Source organism: Canis lupus, chromosome 15 (genome assembly GCF_011100685.1).
Source record: "Canis lupus familiaris isolate Mischka breed German Shepherd chromosome 15, alternate assembly UU_Cfam_GSD_1.0, whole genome shotgun sequence".
In the NCBI taxonomy this organism is placed as follows: domain Eukaryota; kingdom Metazoa; phylum Chordata; class Mammalia; order Carnivora; family Canidae; genus Canis; species Canis lupus.
The window spans coordinates 8,309,504-8,327,101 of record NC_049236.1 but is presented as its reverse complement, the minus strand read 5'-3'; the positions used below and the strand labels follow the sequence as shown (position 1 = coordinate 8,327,101).

General features: G+C 42.7%; 1 long non-coding RNA gene across 1 annotated transcript; it reads right to left on the bottom strand.

The window, feature by feature from the left end:
• Positions 1–3,779: 3,779 nt before the first annotated feature.
• LOC119877014 lies at positions 3,780–10,370 on the bottom strand. Its single transcript, XR_005370199.1, has 2 exons — positions 8,926–10,370; positions 3,780–8,075 (listed from the first exon to the last, which is right to left on the bottom strand). It is a non-coding gene; the product is annotated as an uncharacterized LOC119877014 (long non-coding RNA).
• Positions 10,371–17,598: the final 7,228 nt, after the last annotated feature.

Here is a 17,598-nt window from a genome sequence, read left to right as displayed (position 1 = left end):
CTTTGTTGGGAGTTTTTTTTTTATCATAAATAGATGTTGAATTTTGCCCAATGCTTTTCTGCATCTGTTGGATGATCATATGATCCATTTTTATCATATGATTTTTATGTCCCTACTTGTTTTGTTAATGTTTGAATCTCCTTAAGTTTTGGATGTTGAACTATCCTTGCATTCCTGCAACAAATCCCACTTGATCATGGTATGTGATGCTTTTAATGTATTGTTGAATTTTGTTTGCTAATATTTTGTTGAGAATGTTTGCATCAGTGTTCATCAAGAATATTGGCCTATATTTATTGATTTATGTATGCCTTTGTCTAGTTTAGGTGTCAGGGTAATGCTGGCCTCATGGAATGAGATTGGCAGCATTCCTTCCTCTTCAATTGTTTGGAATAGTTTGAGAAGAAAATATATAAACTGTTCTTTAAATGTTTGCTAAAATTCCCTTGTGAAGCAATCTGATCCTGGACTCTTGTTTTGGGGAGTTTTTTGATTACTGATTCAATTTCATTATTAGTAATCATTATGTCTGAATTTCCAATCTTCCTGATTCAGTCTTGGTAAATTGCACGTTTCAGGGAATTTATTCATTTCTTGTAGGTTGTCCAATTTGTTGGCATTGTGGCATAGTGGTCTTTTATGATCCTTTGTATTTGTGTGGCATTGGTTCTAACTTCCTCTCTTTCATTTCTAATTTTATTTATTTGGGCTCTCTCTTTTCTTCTTTTTTTTTTTTTTTGAAGATTTGTTTATTTATTTTAAAGAAAGAGAGGGAGAGTGTATGTGAGCAGGGGGAGGGGCAGAGGGAGAGAGAGGGAGATAATCCTCAAGCAGACTCCCTGCAGAGCACAGAGCCAATCCCAGGATCAATCCCAGGAGCCACTCAGGTGCTCCTTTCTCTTCTTGATGAGTCTTGTGAAAGGTGTATCAATTTTAATTTTCTTTTTCAAAAAAACAGCTCTTAATTTTATTAATCTTTTCTATTATTTTTTGAAGCCTCTATTTCATTTATTTCTGTACTGATCTTTATTTCCTTTCCTCTACCAATTTGGGGCTTTATTTGTTACATACACTATCCCTCTCTTTCTCTAAAATAAATAAACAAATCTTCAAAAAAAAGAAGAAGAAATTCTCCTTGAAGTATTCCCTGTTAGTTTCAAAGACAGGTTTTTGCAGCTCATCTCTACTGTGTAGGATTTGTTTGGGGTCCCTGATTTGGAGCTTGAATCTCTCACTCCTCAGGGAAAAGGTCTATACATTTGAGGTTCCTTCTGACAGTGGAACACTGCACCTGGTGTGTGGTTTTTCTGAGCAGGACCACATCTCTGCCTCTTCTGTCCATCTCAGTGCCATCCCTTGTTGTGGAAGTTCTGTTCATCCACGTTCTAGGTTCTCTTTAGAGGCGATTATTCTGAGTATAGGTGTAGATTTGTTGTGTCCATGGGAGGAGGTTAGGTCAGGATCTTCCTAGGCTGCTATCTTAAAACCTCTCCTTATGTTTAACATTTGAAGGAATTGTCAAACTGTTTTGCAAAATAGCTGCACTCTTTTTCTGTTGTCTCTTTAATCCAATAATCTTTCTCTAAAAATACTATTTTCAAAAGAAAAAAAGATTTTCTAACTGTATGATGACAGGTGCTAACTAGACTTATTGTGGTGATTATTTAGCAATGCATACATATACAAATCATTATACACCTGAAACTAATACAACGTTATATGTTAATTATGCCCTGTTGATTTTTTAAAATTTATTTATTCATAGAAACACAGCTAGAGAGAGAGGCAGAGACACAGGCAGAGGGAGAAGCAGGCACCATGCAGGAAGCCCGACGTGGAACTCAATCCTGGGTCTCCAGGATCACGCCCTGGGCTGAAGGCAGAGATAAACCGTTGCGCCACCGGGGCTGCCCTGCCTTGTTGATTTTTAAAAAGATTATTTTGGTTTTGAATTTATTTCTTTGTGGTTTGTTTGTTTTAGTAATCTCTACCCCCAGTGTGATGCTAGGACTCACGACCCCAAGATGAAGAGTCACACGCTGTACTGAATGAGCCAGCCAGGTGCCCCTTCTTTGTGTTCTGTATGTAAATCCCATTTATTTTTTAACAGTTTTATTGTTTCATTAGTCAGTATGCCTCCACAAATAATACATTACAGTTCTAGCTCTTGATTGTTAATTTTGGCTTTTCTTGACAAAACCAAAAACAATAAAGTCTCTTTTGTCATATTAGGGTGAAAAATAATACATTTTCCTCTTCTGATTTAGCTAATAATATTAAACTACAAATATTTTTTGAGACTTAATTAAAAACTTAAATGATTAGGAACTTAGGAGCAGCTTAACTGGGTAGTTCTGGCACAGACGCTGTCATGAGGAGGTTGCAATCAAGCTGTCAGCTAGGACTCAGCCATCTGAAGCCTTGGCTAGAGCTAGAGGGTATGCTTCTGGGATGACTCAGCCACATAGCTGCTGACAGGAAATCCTAGTCCCCTGTCTCATGGATCTCTCCACAGGGATGTTGGAGTGTCCTCATAACCTGTCACGGGATTCCCTCCAGATCACGTGATCTAAGAGACATAGCAAGGGTAAGTTCGTGATTCCTTTCATGACTAAGTCTCAGAAATCCCAAACCATCATGTCTACTATGTTCTGTTCATTAGAAGTGAGCCAACAAGTCCAGTCCACACTCAAAGAGAAAGGAATTAAGCTCCCTTTCTTGAAAGGATGTGTATCAAAGAATCTGTGGATATCTTTTAAAGCTATCACGCTGGCTGGTGGCAGGTGCCCCATTCCTCACCATGGGGGCCTCTCAGTAGGACTGCTTGAGTGGCCTTATGACCTGGAAGCTGGACGTCCGCAGAGCAGGGGATCCAAGCAAGAACAAGACGCAATCCACAATGTCTCTTATGGCCTAGTTTCAGAAGTTACACTCTTCGTAACTCATTTCATTTCATCCAACGTCATTTCTGCAACGTGCTTCTGGTTGCATGGGTCAGCCTCGCTCAGTGGAGGCGGGCCTCAGGAAGGGCGTATGTCCCAGGAGGCAGGGATGGGTGGGGGCCATGCTGGGTGCTGGCTACCACGGGTACCCAAGGGAAGCAACAATTCACTCTGCAAGGCCATTCATTCTCTTTGTGTCACAAGGGAAGTGACATAAAAGTGGGCTTTTGGGGTCCCACTGACCCTAAGGGAAAAAATGAGAAAAATCAGGAGAGATCCTCTAGTCTATCTTTGACCTGACGGCAGAAGGAACGAACTGTGGCAGGTGCCGGAGGAGTCCCCTTTCCACTGGCCCTGATGCTATCTCTAATCTTGCTCACGATCTTTTATGCATGCTTCCAGAGCCCTGTAGGTGCCCTCCTCACGATAAGCAATTAGACCAGGCAGGAGCTTCTTTAATAACAGCTATTAAGTACTTGGTGAACCGAAATGGCTATTCAAAGCTACTTTTTGTTCTCTGTAATAATTAGGACATGAGCTTCCTCAGGGAGATGAGGAGCCTTGAGATGCAGCAGCCCCCACCTCTACACCGTCATTGCTTTAACATTCAGAACACAGAGTCTCTACCAACGAGTCTTTTAAAGCTTTTACATTTTTGGTAGGAGAACAGAAGAAAAGCAGTGGGAAGCTCAGCAGATTTTTAAAATATAAAATTTCCCATTTCTCTCAGAAAATTGAAAATAGCTCTTGAGTTATAAATTAGAAGTCTTTGTTCTTTCTTGGTTTGCTTTTTTTTTTTTTCCCCAGAAAGCTTTGGAATTACCACAATGCTACAAGTGTGGTCATATTTATTCTTTTTATTTTGTTATAAACCTTGCACACTTCTCCAAAGGAATAGTTTGCAAACAACAATAACAAATAAAAATTCAAAGAACTGTCCAGGCCACGAAAAAGAGGATGAGAATCTTCATCTTTGGCCAGAAAGAAGACTTTCTTTTCCTCCTACATGGACAATAACGCGCTGGGTCAGGGACCACTCATTGCAGAGAAGCCCCAGGCTCACAGCGACTCAAGAGGCCAGTCCTCCGTTACAGCTGGATACCTGTGGACGGTCCAAGCCCAGCACTGGTCTTTGCCGAGTACTGGACTCAGCCCCCTGGCCAGCCCCGGACACAGAGGGGCTTCCAGAGATGTCCATTCCATGCTTTGCCTCCTTTGCTTTGTCCGAGGCTATTTACTGGGCAGCTACTCTGTGCCTGTGCTTTACATTAATTGTCCCTCTTCCTCCTCAAACCCGGCAAGGTGGCTTCGGGAGCCTCATTTTACAGGTAAGTAAAATGAAGCTCAGGGAGTGAATTATCAGGAACCTTTCTTTTGCTGAAACAGGGATCCCAAGCTCTAAATGGCTTAGGCAAAGCATATTTATTAGTTCACATAACCAAGAAAGCCAAGCATAGGATGGGCCTCAGGCACAGCTGGATCCATATGCTCATGTGAACCACCAGGACCCTATTTCTCCCCTGACCCTTGTTCCCGTACTCCTGCCAAGCAGGCTCGTCCTTCTCGGTGTTAGGGAGATGGCTGAGGCAACCAGATACGCTCCGTTGCATTAAGTGTGGCAGCTGTGGAGGTGCTCCGTTTGGATCCCCCTTCCAAAAGAAGTTGTTATTCAAGTTCAAGGAGCACCAGTGGCTGGGCCTCCAGTTGTACCACCTTCAGGATCCGTGTCCTTCCACGTCAACTACCAGCTGACAGCGGGACATGGCAAGGAGTGCTAGTCCCTGGTCAGCCCTGCACAGTGCATGACTCCTCTCGTGGTCAACGTTTGCTGCAGGGCTCCCTTCGGATTGGCTGAGAATGTCATCTGATTGTGTCCTGAGGCTCTCCCTGTATCTTTCCTGAGCATCACCTTCTGCCCTACACGTACCTGTGGTCTTCAGGAGTCAACTGACATCCCACATCTCATTAGCTCCCATCCTCACATGGGGAGACGTCGTTGCTTCACCAAGATCCCTTTGGATCCCTTTGAACTTTCAGCGTTCTCCTCTGACTCCGGCATCTACTGGCCACATGCAGGCCGTGTTCTCAGAGCCCCAGGGTCAGCCCTTCACCCTACCTGAACACTCAGAAGGCCCAGGGCCTAGGTTACTTCCATGCTTCTTCCCCTTCCTTCCCACCTGACCGCCGAGGTGACTGGCAGGTGGAGAGTTTCAATGCCAAGGCTCTCTGCTTCCAGGCAGCCCCCCGGAGCTCTCCTGCAGCATCAGGCTGAGGTGACCCCTGTAGGACTTTGCCTGGGGGCACACCTGGCCTGGCTCTCTCACCTCCACTGCCCTGCCTCTCCCACCTCACTTCCCATCTGCCCTTAATAAACTACTTACACGTGAATGCTCCTCTTAGCGTGCTTCTCAAGAACCCAACCAAGAACCGGTGGTTGGCACCCAGTAGCACGGGTCACGTGGCCTCTTCCATAGAACAAACCCTGCGGGGTCCTCTCCCTCTTTTTGCTCCATCAGACCTGAGTTGTTGTTGCTTCCTGCGGCCATAACCGTGGCACGCTTCCCCAGGCCTTGACTGCTCCCTGGGCTCCTTCCCACACCTTCGTATCTCCCCAGTCCCTGCTTTGGAGTGCGCGACCTGCTTCTTGCCAAAACTCTGAATCATAAATCTCACCATTACAGGATTTATTTTTTAAATTTTCTATCCTCTATCTATCTATCTATCTATCTATCTATCTATCTATCTATCTATCACCTACCTACCTTCCTACCTACCTAGTTTGAAATGAGACTGAAGGTTAACATCGTGGAATGGTTGACCTTTCACCCTATCCAATCAATTATGCTCTGGGACGGCATCTGTAATAAGCTAAATGAGAGACAATATCACAAATCTGATTTTCAGGGACACCTGGGTGGCTCAGCGGTTGAGCGTCTGCCTTTGGCTCAGGGCTGATCCCGGGGTCCTGGGATCGAGTCCCGCATTGGGCTCCCTGCATGGAGCCTGCTTCTCCCTCTGCCTTTGTCTCTGCCTCTCTCTCTATGTGTCTCATGAATAAATAAATAAATAAAATATTTTTTAAAAAATCTGATTTTCAGGTTCTTCCTGACTTAAGGACAGAGGTAATGACCTTCTTCCAATTGGCCCTCAAGAGCCTTCCAGCTGGAAAGAACCAGTAAACAACTTGCAAAAGGTGACCTCTGGCGCTAGATGGCAGCTGTGACCCGCCAGTGCTGGTGCTCACAGAAGCCACCGACAGTCCCAGCTTCTGGCTCTGCAGGTCCAGCAAAAACCAGTTTGCCTGCCGAGCTGGCTCTTGAACCAGGGTTGTCCCTCATTCCTCCAATGCAGAGGCACACCGTGGTTTTCCAGCACGTTGGGTACCCGGGCCTCCATGCCCTGCCAGAGTCCGGGAAGCTCTGTAGCGTCGTCCCTCAGTGCATCTGTTCCCAGCTGCTGACACACTGACGCCGACCCAAGGGTCTGGACTCGGGGCAGAGGCTGCAGACCCCAAGGGCTCAGGGAAATCCCTCTCAGCAGAGGAACTGCGGGGTTTAGGCTGCCTCTGCCGCTAACTGACCTCCACGGTGGCTTCAGCTCACCTTTACCCACACCCTCTTTGGCTATATATATATTTTTAAAGATGTATCTATTTATTTTAAAGACAGAGAGTGAGAGCCTGTGGGGTTTGGGGGCCAGAGGAAGAGAATCTCAAGCCGACTCCATGCTGAGCAAGGAGCCCTGATGCAGGGCCTGATCCCACAACCCTGAGATCATGACCTGAGCCAAAACCAAGAGTCAGATGCTCCAGCAACCGACCTAGGTGCCCGCCCCCTCTGGCTTTAGCAAATGAGTGATATCAGTTAAAATCACTGTATTAATAGAGACCCTTTTAGTTGCAAGTAACCAAAACCCTGTGAGAATGAGCTTAAGCCAAATAGAAGGATGGGAGAATTGTTTAGCCAATAGCTGAGAACCATACATATGTGAATTTATAAAAATTTATTTATTTATTTGAGAGAGAGAGAGAGGCAGAGAGAGCCTAAGAGGGGGAGAAGCAGAGGGAGAGGGAATCCCAAGCAGACTGCCCGCTTGGCACAGGGCTCGATCTCACAACCCTAAAAACCGAAATCAAGCGTTGGACACTCAACTGATTGAGCCACCAAGGTGCCCTTCTATATATGTGGATTTAGACACAACTGTATCCACGGAGTTCTAGGCACGGCTGGATCCAGGTGCTGAAAAAAATCATCAGGAATCTATGAGTCTCCATCTATCTTTTCCCTTTTCTTTTGAACACAAACTCCTAAGTGGTGAAAGAAATGTGTCTTTCTTCATATTTTTGCTGAGACTCCCAGACTTGACCTAGGTTCACATTCATCCCTAGACTAATCACATGATCACTAGTCAAATGCCCATTACCAGAGAAGGCATAGGTCAGAAGGGAAATGAGGAAGGCTTGGATTCCAAAGAAGAAGACTCAGGGCATTATCACCTGGAGAAGGACACAGAACGAGCCACGTCAACAGATGCCCAGTGATGACCAAGCAGGCTAGGTCCCTTTCTCCTCTGCCCCACTCCCTCACATATCTACTGACTCATTTAGTACACCTCAAAGTCTCTTACCAGAAAGCCTTTGCAATTTTCCCTCCACATTCCTACGCAGGCAAAAGTCCTGTTTATTCAACCTCTGTGTCCTCCCACTGCACAGTCTCCTAACATCCTGTTGTTTTCCCTCAAAGCACTGATCAGTTCTAGATTGTATAGTACATGCAATTATTAGCCTTGTGTGCATCTTTCCACTAAATTACAATCTTTAAAGAAACAAGATTTTGGTGTCCCAAAAGCCTAGTAGAGTACAGTACAGTCACCGCAACAGTAGGTGCTCAGTAAATACGTATTCATCAATTCACTGCGGACTTACCTATTAGCCACTGGTGATAGTGAGTCTAGTCGGACAGGGTCTCTGCCCGGCTTCTACATGAGTGAGGACGACAAACAAGTAAATCAGTGCTCACCGTCCAACTGCAACAGTTTCTCCAGGAATGGTGGACTCAAGGGAGCCAAGAGGAGGAACATCTAGATCAGAAGGATCTAGGAAAGTTTTCCTGAAGAGTTAGGATGTTGACCTATCTTTAGAAAAATGAGAAAAATAAGCAAGATGAGTGAGAGGAGGAGGCCCTCAGAATTATGTTAGGAAACATGGAAGTGTAACATAGCCCGCTATTTCCTGGGAGAACTAATGGTCAGTCTCATTTCACTTAACTGTCTAGAACAGAGGTAACTAAATAAGAATTAGGCCTTTTCACTAAGACTGTGTTTTTAAAGAAAAAAAAAAAAAGAAAAGAAAAGGGGGCAGTGCCTAAAGTAGAATTTTTTGGGAAAATAAAGTAGATTTCTTTTGGACAAGAAAACTAGCTTAAAAGGATAGGGAGAAGCTCTCTGATTATACCAGCAACTGGCAAGACAACTGGCACATAGTAGGCCCTCGATAAGTGTGCGAATGCCTGGATGAAAGTGATTCAAAATCAGTAGGTTTTGCTTAAAAGGAAGAGCATAGCCAGCCAAGGATACGGCTCATTAAGAATCCATGCAGATTCCTAAAGGCACACAAAAGAGATAAAGGGCAAAAGAAATTACTTTAAAGCAGGAAGGTTTATGTAACACTGTGTGTGTAGAATAAAAAAAGTGCCCAGCTTCACATGCCATTTGCTGCCAGGATCTGAGATTGTTACTAAGAAAAGGGTGGGAGGAGGCTGCTGGGGGGAATCAGATGCCAGGCCAAGACACAGGCCCAGAAAACTCAACATTTGGGGCTTGAAAAGGAGGCCTGGAACACAAGCCTCTTTTGTTTTTCAGGCTTCTCTTAATTACTATGTTTGAGACGTGGGATTTATGAAAAAAGCACTATTCAAAAGGACAATTTACACTCTATTACAGAGAGAGTTCAGTCTCAGTCCCCGCTTTCCCCTCTGGTTGCAACCTGAGTCATTTGTGGCATGGCTGTGTGAAGCACGGAGGAGAGCTATAAATGGTTTTATAAATCAGCATGTTTCATCGCAAACTGAAGCGGCTGCTGCTCCCAAGGCTGGCAGCAAAACCATGAATCAGAGTCTAAAGTTCTAGAACAATGTCTGTGAATCAAATCTCACAACGGGTTGTCCTTAATGGCATTCTCCAGCTATGACCTCACCCCAGGTCTCCTCCATGTAAACCACACCCCATCACGGGCACGTACGGAACCTGGAAGCTCTTCTGTCCATACTGAGATGGATGAGCTAATAAAGGGGTAACTTCCCATCACTTTACCTCGTGCCCTTTATTCAATACTTGCTATGCAGAACATTTCCCCTACATTCTCCTCAGGATCATTAAGTCTCTCTCAGTCATGGTGAAGACTTTAGATCTTATCCCATACTAATCTCTGTTCCAAGTGTTTTATGCATATATAATCAAATTTATGTCACGACAATCTTAGGGGGGACATTGCTATCATCCCCCACTTTTCAGATGAGGAAGCTGAGGCCCAACGAGGTTTGGTAACTTGTCCAAGGTCACCTAGCCCTTAAATGGCATAGCTACACCCATATTGGAACCAAGGTCATTAGGCTCCATACTCAACACTCTCAACTACTGTGATATGCTGCCTTGTAAGAGAGGGTGCCACCTAGCCAGGGAGCTAACCCTTGTAACATCCCCACTGTCAGCCGTGCCTGGCCCCCCTCCACCTCCCCAGCCCCCAACCCCACCACCATTTGACAGGTTCAGAAGAAGCTGCCAACTCTGACGAGCCATGAGCCAATGAGCATATCAGTGTTACCCTGACCTCAGTTATTGGCTCGGGGCTGGGCCTGTGACTCTATCAGAGCCAGTGAATCATGATGGGACTTTTCCTGGGGCTTCTGGGAGAAGAAAGTCCTCTGTTCTTTATTGGTTTTGGTGAGGGGAAGATATGGGGAGAGGAGCTACCACAGCACTTTTACTGCTATGAAGGGAGGCCGCTGAGAAGGAGTCAACAAACAAAAAATGCAGAACAAAGAGAAGAACCTCCAGCACAGAACTACCAGGGCGTTGCCAAGAGGACACAGCGTTGGGCTCATGCCATGCAATACAACGGGGGGGAGGGGGAGGCCTGAGGGTGGGTAGGGCATATTGCCATGACCTGATTGGAGCCCTAAATCCAACAACTCTCGAAGCGCCAAATACCTCCATCCTGTTTGAGTCCATGAACCAATGTATCCCTTTTTAAAAGCCAATACGAGTAGGGCTTTTTGCAACTTGAATCATAATGCACAATAATTCAAAACAAGCTCAACAAACCTTGTGATAGCAGAGCCAAACATCCCATTAATTACCATGGTGGAACAGAAAGATTATTGATCAAGGGTGAAACCATGACTTAAGGCTCTCCCCATGCTAAAGAACAGAGAAAGAAAAAAAAAAAAAAAAAAAAAAAAAGAACAGAGAAAGAGCCAAATTTCTTAAATTCTCAACCATTCTCAAGAGTTACATTTTTGTAGAAATAATCCTCCCCAAATAGGTATTAATGGATTCACCTTCATAATTACATTTAACTTGATACCACGTTAAAATGACTTTAAACGCTCTCAGCAGGGCAGAAAGTAATGGACCAGAGATGGGGCAAGGTCAGCCAGGCATCAAAACATAGCCAGGGAATTTGGGTTGGTGAGGTGGTCAAAGAGGACTTTAGCCTTACACGACTCTCTATTAATCTCTTAGAAAGGAATGTATTTGTAAATCATTCATATAATTAAAAGTTAACTTTAAAATAGGGTTAAAGGACAAGTCGTGTAATTGCATGATCATACTTTTTTGGGTAGTTTTATGGTTTTAGTGACACAAACACGATGCACACATACGCTGTCTATTCACTGTCTTCACTGCAGGGCCTGGCATTGGGCTTGGTGACTCCGATGGCCAGGTGGGCTGCTCTCTCCACAGTGACTCTGCGGTTCTCGGAGGAGACTTTGTGGGCGATCTTTGCACAGTAAGACGTTGCCCATCAGCAGCACTTCAAGCTCCTTGACACTGTGGACTAGGAGTTCCCAGAATCCACTGGGCAGCACCTGCTTTGTTTTCTTGTTGCTTTTGTAACCAACGTTGGGCATCAAGTTCTGGCCTTAAATCTTCTGTGGGCTGTATTGTCAATGCCTCTGGGTTTCCGCCTACTGCACTTAGCTTTGACATACAGGTCTGACTGGTGCTGGATGAACTTCCTGGTCCTTTCCTGAACGATCTTGGGCTTCACCAGAGGTCTGAGGCCAAGTAGGAGATGGCTGTCACCGCTGCAGGCAGCACCGAGGAAGAGCTACCATACTTGTTGTTTAAAATAGTGGATCCCCTGAAGTGAAATGTTATATAAAATACATAGTGAACATTTGTTTGTTTCTCTTCTTTGGTATAGAATTAAAAAATATGATAGCTTGCTTCTTGGGAACCACCCTCTCCTGTTCACACTTAACCTTGGTTCAGATACGTGGTCTTTTTTTTTTTTTTTTAAGATTTTATTTATTTGAGATAGAGAATGAATAGAAACAGAGGGAGCAGCAGACTCCCCACTGAGCAGGGGGCCCAATGGGGGGCTCAATACGAGGACCCAGGGATCATGACCTGAGCCAAAGGCAGATGCCTAACTGACTGAGCCACCCGGGAGCCCCAGCAGACACATGGTCTTGATGAAAATATAGTAATTTGATTCCTGAGCCCTCCTGGCTCTTTTCCTCTCCATGACAATTCTGGAAAGAGGCAGCAGTGGCATAGTTTTTTAATCTCCCTGAATCCTCTCTCCATCCATCCATCCAACAAACAAACAAATAAAAAACCAGAGTAACTAGATGCTAAATCCAAAAACAACAATGGACAACATCGATTGACAACAAAGTCAGATGATGGCGAATCCCCACAAAATTCAGAAATGCAAGAGAGTGAGGACAGCCGGCAGCACCCCTGTAGGACCCGCATTATATTTACATTTATACAGGAGGACGTAGGGGGAGGAAACAGGGCAACTAATGGGCCTGATAATTGTATTCGCAGAAGGCAGGGTGAACTAATGCTAGCCAGGCAGTCGAAGTGGCGGTTGGCTCCAGTAGTGGGGGAGTACAAAGGGTCTCTGAGAAGGCCTGATGAGGCTGGAATAGTTTAAGCAACATGGGGTCATAAAGCTAAGTGACCAAGTTGCTCTCAACAAAACTGATGAAAAATATAAACTAGTGTTTTAAAACTGGCTAAGAGATACTTCAAAAGATTTAAGATATCAAAGATTAACACGAATTAGAACTAGAAAAAGACTGCGATTAAGTGACAAAACCTAGGGGAGATCAAGAATAAATAATTTCATTCAGAAATAAAGCTAAACTAAAAACAAAACAAAACAAGAGTGAATACATACTATGGATATTTGAGAAATAGAAGGTGAAACAAGAATGGTTTTTAAATTCCGAATAAAAAAAGAAAAAGAATTTGAGAGAAAGTGTACATATTGAAGCCATGTAAATAAGATATGTTACATTAAGAGTAACTGCAAATGAAAACAAAACCAACAGAACCTGATGAATAGTAAAAATTATAATTCAAGAAAACTTTCCTAAAATAAAGATTTGAAACCAGGCACCCGGGTGGCTCAGTTGGTTAAGTGTCCAACTCTTGATTTTGGCTCAGATCATGATCTCGGGGGTTATGAGATCGAGCCCCTCATCGGGCTCCACACTGGGAGGCATGGGGTCTGCTTAAGATTCTCTCTCTCTCTCTCTCCCTCTCCCTCCACCTCCTCCAAAATAAAAAAAATAAATAAAGATTTGAAACGACATTTTGAAAAGGTATACCTTAAAACTGGAAATATTGACCCAGAAAGACATATACTAAGACATATTCTAAACTTTAAAGGAAAAAGAATAAAACTGGCCCCTTTTGTAACTAGGCCAAAGATCCAAGTGAATTATAATGGAAAGAAAATTAGATTTTCATTAGACTTTCAATAGCATTTCTTTATGGTGGAGGAAAACAGAGTCACATATTTAAGATATCCAGGAAAGAAAATGTGAGCCAAAGATTTTGTATCCAACTGAGTGTAAAGGGTAAGGAAACAACCAACCTGCTATTGGCACATGGAAACTCATGGAATCTTGCTTAGAATTGTGGTCACTTTGAAAAAAGGTTGGTTGTGATTGAGATGAAACATATGGATTCCTTCCAAGGTGGCCAGCACAGGTCTACCTTTTGTCATAAGTGGTGGCTATGTATGTTTGGTGTAGTTTTCTGTATATGTATTTTATTTTCTAATAAAAAGCTTACAAACAACAAATATAAAATTTTAGACGATTATACTTAGAGAAATTTGAATATGGACCAAAGATGATATTATGAAACTACTGTTAAATGTTTACATATGATATAATGGCATTGCAGCTGTATAGTAGAATGCTCTTATTTTTTAGAGATGCCTGCTAAAGAATTTACTGTAATTTTACTTTTAAAATGTTTTATCAAAAAAAAAATCAAATTTCCAGTCACGTTTTGTTATTTTAATTTCTTCTTTTTTAAGTTTTCCTTGTTAGGGTGAGGAGGAGCAGAGGGAGAGAGAGACTCTTAAGGAGAGTCCATGTTCAGCACAGAGTCCAACGCGGGGCTCAAGCTCAGGATCCGGAGGTCATGACTTGGGCGAAATCGAGCGTCAGACACTTCGCTGACTCAGCCGCCCAGGTGCCCCATTGGCTTCTAGCTGAGGTATAATACTTACAATATTATGCATTATATACAGATGTTAAGTCTTACGGTGAAATGAGTTTTGACAAATGCCATTATTCTATCAAAATACAGAATATTTTCCCCAGAAAATTTCCTCCTGCCTCTTCCAAGTTAATGTCCTCTCCAGCCCCTCACTGAGGGAACCACTGTTTTGATGATCTCCTTCACCAAAGATTAGTTTTACTTGATGTAACACTTCATATAATGGAGTTATATAATACATAATCTCTAGACACACTTCTTTTATATCTTAATATCCCCGAAATTAGAATGTATCTTAGAAATTGGTGGTGCTTAAACAATTAATGGCAGTGTTTTCTCTTTTCTTATTGTTATATAAAATAATGGGGCCTCTTACAATCAATGGCATCTTTGATTTGATGAAGTATTTATATCTAAATGAAGTAAATATGGCAAAAATGTAACAGTCATTGAATCTAGTTGGTGGGTATATGGGTGTCTTACTTTTCTATGAGTTTGAACATTTTTATATAAAAAAATTTACTAAATATATAAATAAATTAAAGGATATCACAATTGTTGTACCCTGCATTGGCCTTTTCTCCTCCTTAATTAAAATGACCCTTAAATAATGGAATCATCTGGAGCCTTTCTTGACCTCTGTGAAACCCCGACCATAGTAGGGACCTGGGTCCTCTGGACTAGCACAAGATCATTCAGTCTTTGTAGGATTTGCTTTTTTCTCAGATATATTATTTTTCTATGCTCTATTTCCCCGAACTTTTCAAAAGCGAAGAGCTTCTGTCCTCTGGGTCCTGATGCCGTAAGAATGAGGAGCTCTGCACTTGGGATCACAGCATCTAATCAAGTGTCAAATCCCACAAGCTGAGTGCCTGAGTCTGAGGCAAGAAAGAAAAGCTGGGGCCCAGAACCAGCACGTGGCAGCTGGAAGGTCAAGGTGTTAGTTCTTTAAGTATAGACTCCCAGTTCCTCCTTGTGAATAGTCATGAATCCATGTTAACAGGTACATAAAGATGTAACTCTGACATTAAAAACAAAGTGTGGGGAGATGGAACTGTAAAGCAGTGTGGTTCTTATATGTGATCAAAGCTAAGTTGGTATTTATTTAGAGTAGACTGCTATGGGGCGCCTGGCTGGCTCTGTCATTAGAGTGTGAGACTCTTGATCTCAAGGTTGTGAGTTCAAGTCCCACACTGGGCGTAGAGATTACTGAAAATAGACTGTTTTAACATTAGGTTGTTACATGTAATCCCCATGGAAACGAGAAAGAAATTATCTATAGAATATGCACAAAAGTAAATAAGGAGACAATCAAATCAGGTCACTATGAAAGTTGACTAAATGCAAGGGAAGGCAGTGATAGTGGAGGTGAAGGACAAAAATAATCTACAAGACAAACAGAAAACAAATAACAAAATGCCAATAGTAAGTCCTTTCTTATCAGTAATTCTGCTATTGTAAATGGGCTAAACTCTCAATCAAAAGTCATAGATAGGGGCACCTCGGTGGCTCAGCAGTTGAGCATCTCCCTTTAGCTCAGGCCATGACCCTGGGGTCCTGGGATCGAGTCCCATATCGGCTCCTGCAGGGAGTCTGCTTCTCCCTCTGCCTGTGTCTCTGCCTCTCTCTGTGTCTCTCATGAATAAATAAATAGAATATTTTTTTAAGTCATAGATTGACTTGAAACTAATATAACACTGTATATTAATTATACTTGAATTTTAAAAAAACCACATAAGGTTGGGAGAATGGCTTAAAAAACCCAGGATTCATCTATATGCTATTGTGACATAGTACAATTCATATTTGGTGCAACATCCATTCATGATAAAAACCCTCTGCAAAACCGGTCCAGAGGGAACATATTTCAACATAATAAAGGCCTTATCTGAAAAACCACAGCTAACATCATACTCAGTGAAAAAGTGAGAGCTTTTCCCCTAAGGTCAGAAACAAGACAAAGATGTTCATTCTCACCACTTTTATTCAATATAATACTAGAAGTCCTAGCCACAGCAATTAGGAAGCATACAGGAAAAAAAAAAAAAAAAAAAGATGTCCAAATTGGTAAGAAAGAAGTAAAACCCTCACTATTTGCAGATGGCATGATAGTCTATGTAGGAAAATCTAAAAGACTCCACCAAAAAACAAAACTAGAACTGATAAATGAATTCAGTAAAATTGAAGGATACAAAAATCAACGTACAGAAATCTGTTGCATTTTCATATATAGTACTCATGAAGCAGCAGAAAGTGAAATTAAGAAAACAACACATTTACAATTGCACCAAAAACAATAAAGTATCTAGGAATAACCTTAACCAAAGAGGTGAAAGACCTGTGCTCTGAAAATTAGGAGACACTAATAAAAGAAATTCAAGATGATGCTAAGAAATGGAAAGACATTCTATGCTCATGAGTTGGAAGAACAAATATCGTTAAAATGTCTATACTACCCAAACCAATCTACATACTTAATGCAGTCCCTATCAAAATACCAATATCCTTTTTTCACAGAACTAGAACAAACCATCCTAAAATATGATGGAACCACAAGAGAGCAAATAGCCAAAACCATCTTGAAAAAGAAAAATAAAAGTAGAGGTATCATAATTCTAGATTTCAAGTTATATTACAAAGTGGTAGTAACGGAAACCATATGGTATTGGCACAAAAACAGACACACGGATCAGTGGAATAGAATAGAAAACCCAGAAATAAACCCACAGTTATATGGTCAATTAATCTTTGATAAAGGAGGAGAGAATATACAACGAGAAAAAGACATTCAAGAAAGATGTTCAGAAAACTGGACAGCCACAAGCAAAAGAATGAAACTGGACCACTTTCTCTCACCACACACAAAAATAAACTCAAAATACATCAAAGGCCTAAATGTGAGACCTGAAATCCTAGAAGACAGCGCGGCAGTAATGTCTCTGACGTGGGCCATAACAACATTTTTCTAGATATATCTCCTGAGGCAAGGGAACCAAAAGCAGAAATAAGCTAGTGGGACTACATCAACATAAAAGCTTCTGCACAGCACAGGAGACAATCAACAAAATCAAAAGGCAACCTACAGAATCAGAGGATATACTTGCAAATGACATCTGATAAAGGGTTAGTAGCCAAAATACGTAAAGAAACGATACAACTCAACACCCAAAAAACAAATAATACAATTTACAAATGGGCAGAAGTTGTAATAGACATTGCTCCAAAGAAGACGTCCAGATAGGGGATCCTGGGGGCGCTCAGCAGTTTAGCATGATCCTGGAGACCCGGGATCGAGTCCTGCATCAGGCTCCCTGCAGGGAGCCCGCTTCTCCCTCTGCCTGGGTCTCTGCCTCTCTCTCTCTCTGTGTCTCTCGTAAAAAGATAAATAAAATATTTTTTAAAAAAGAAGACGTCCAGATGGCCAACAGGCACATGGAGGGATGCTCAGCGTCACTCATTGTCAGGGAAACGCAGAGCAGAACGACAGCACCATGTCACCTCACACCTATGGGAACGGCTAGAATCAAAAACAGAAGAGACCACGAGTGTTTATGAACATGTGGAGGAAAAAAGGAACCCTCTAGTCAGTGGATGTGCAAACAGTGCAGCCACTCTGGGACACAGTATGAACGCTCCTCACAAAGTTAAAAATAGAACTACTAGGTATTTACTCCCCAAGTGCAAAACCACACACGCACCCCTGTGTGTCGCGGCCGTACCGACCACGGCCAAACCCAGGAAGCGGCCCAAAGTGTCCGTCGACAGACGAATGGATAAAGAAGATGTGGTGTCCATGTAAAGGAATAGTATTCAGCCGTTGGAAACACAATCTTGCCATTTGCAAAGACAAGGCCGGAGCCGGAGAGTGTGATGGATGTGGAACGCGCAGTGACAGAAAGACAAATAC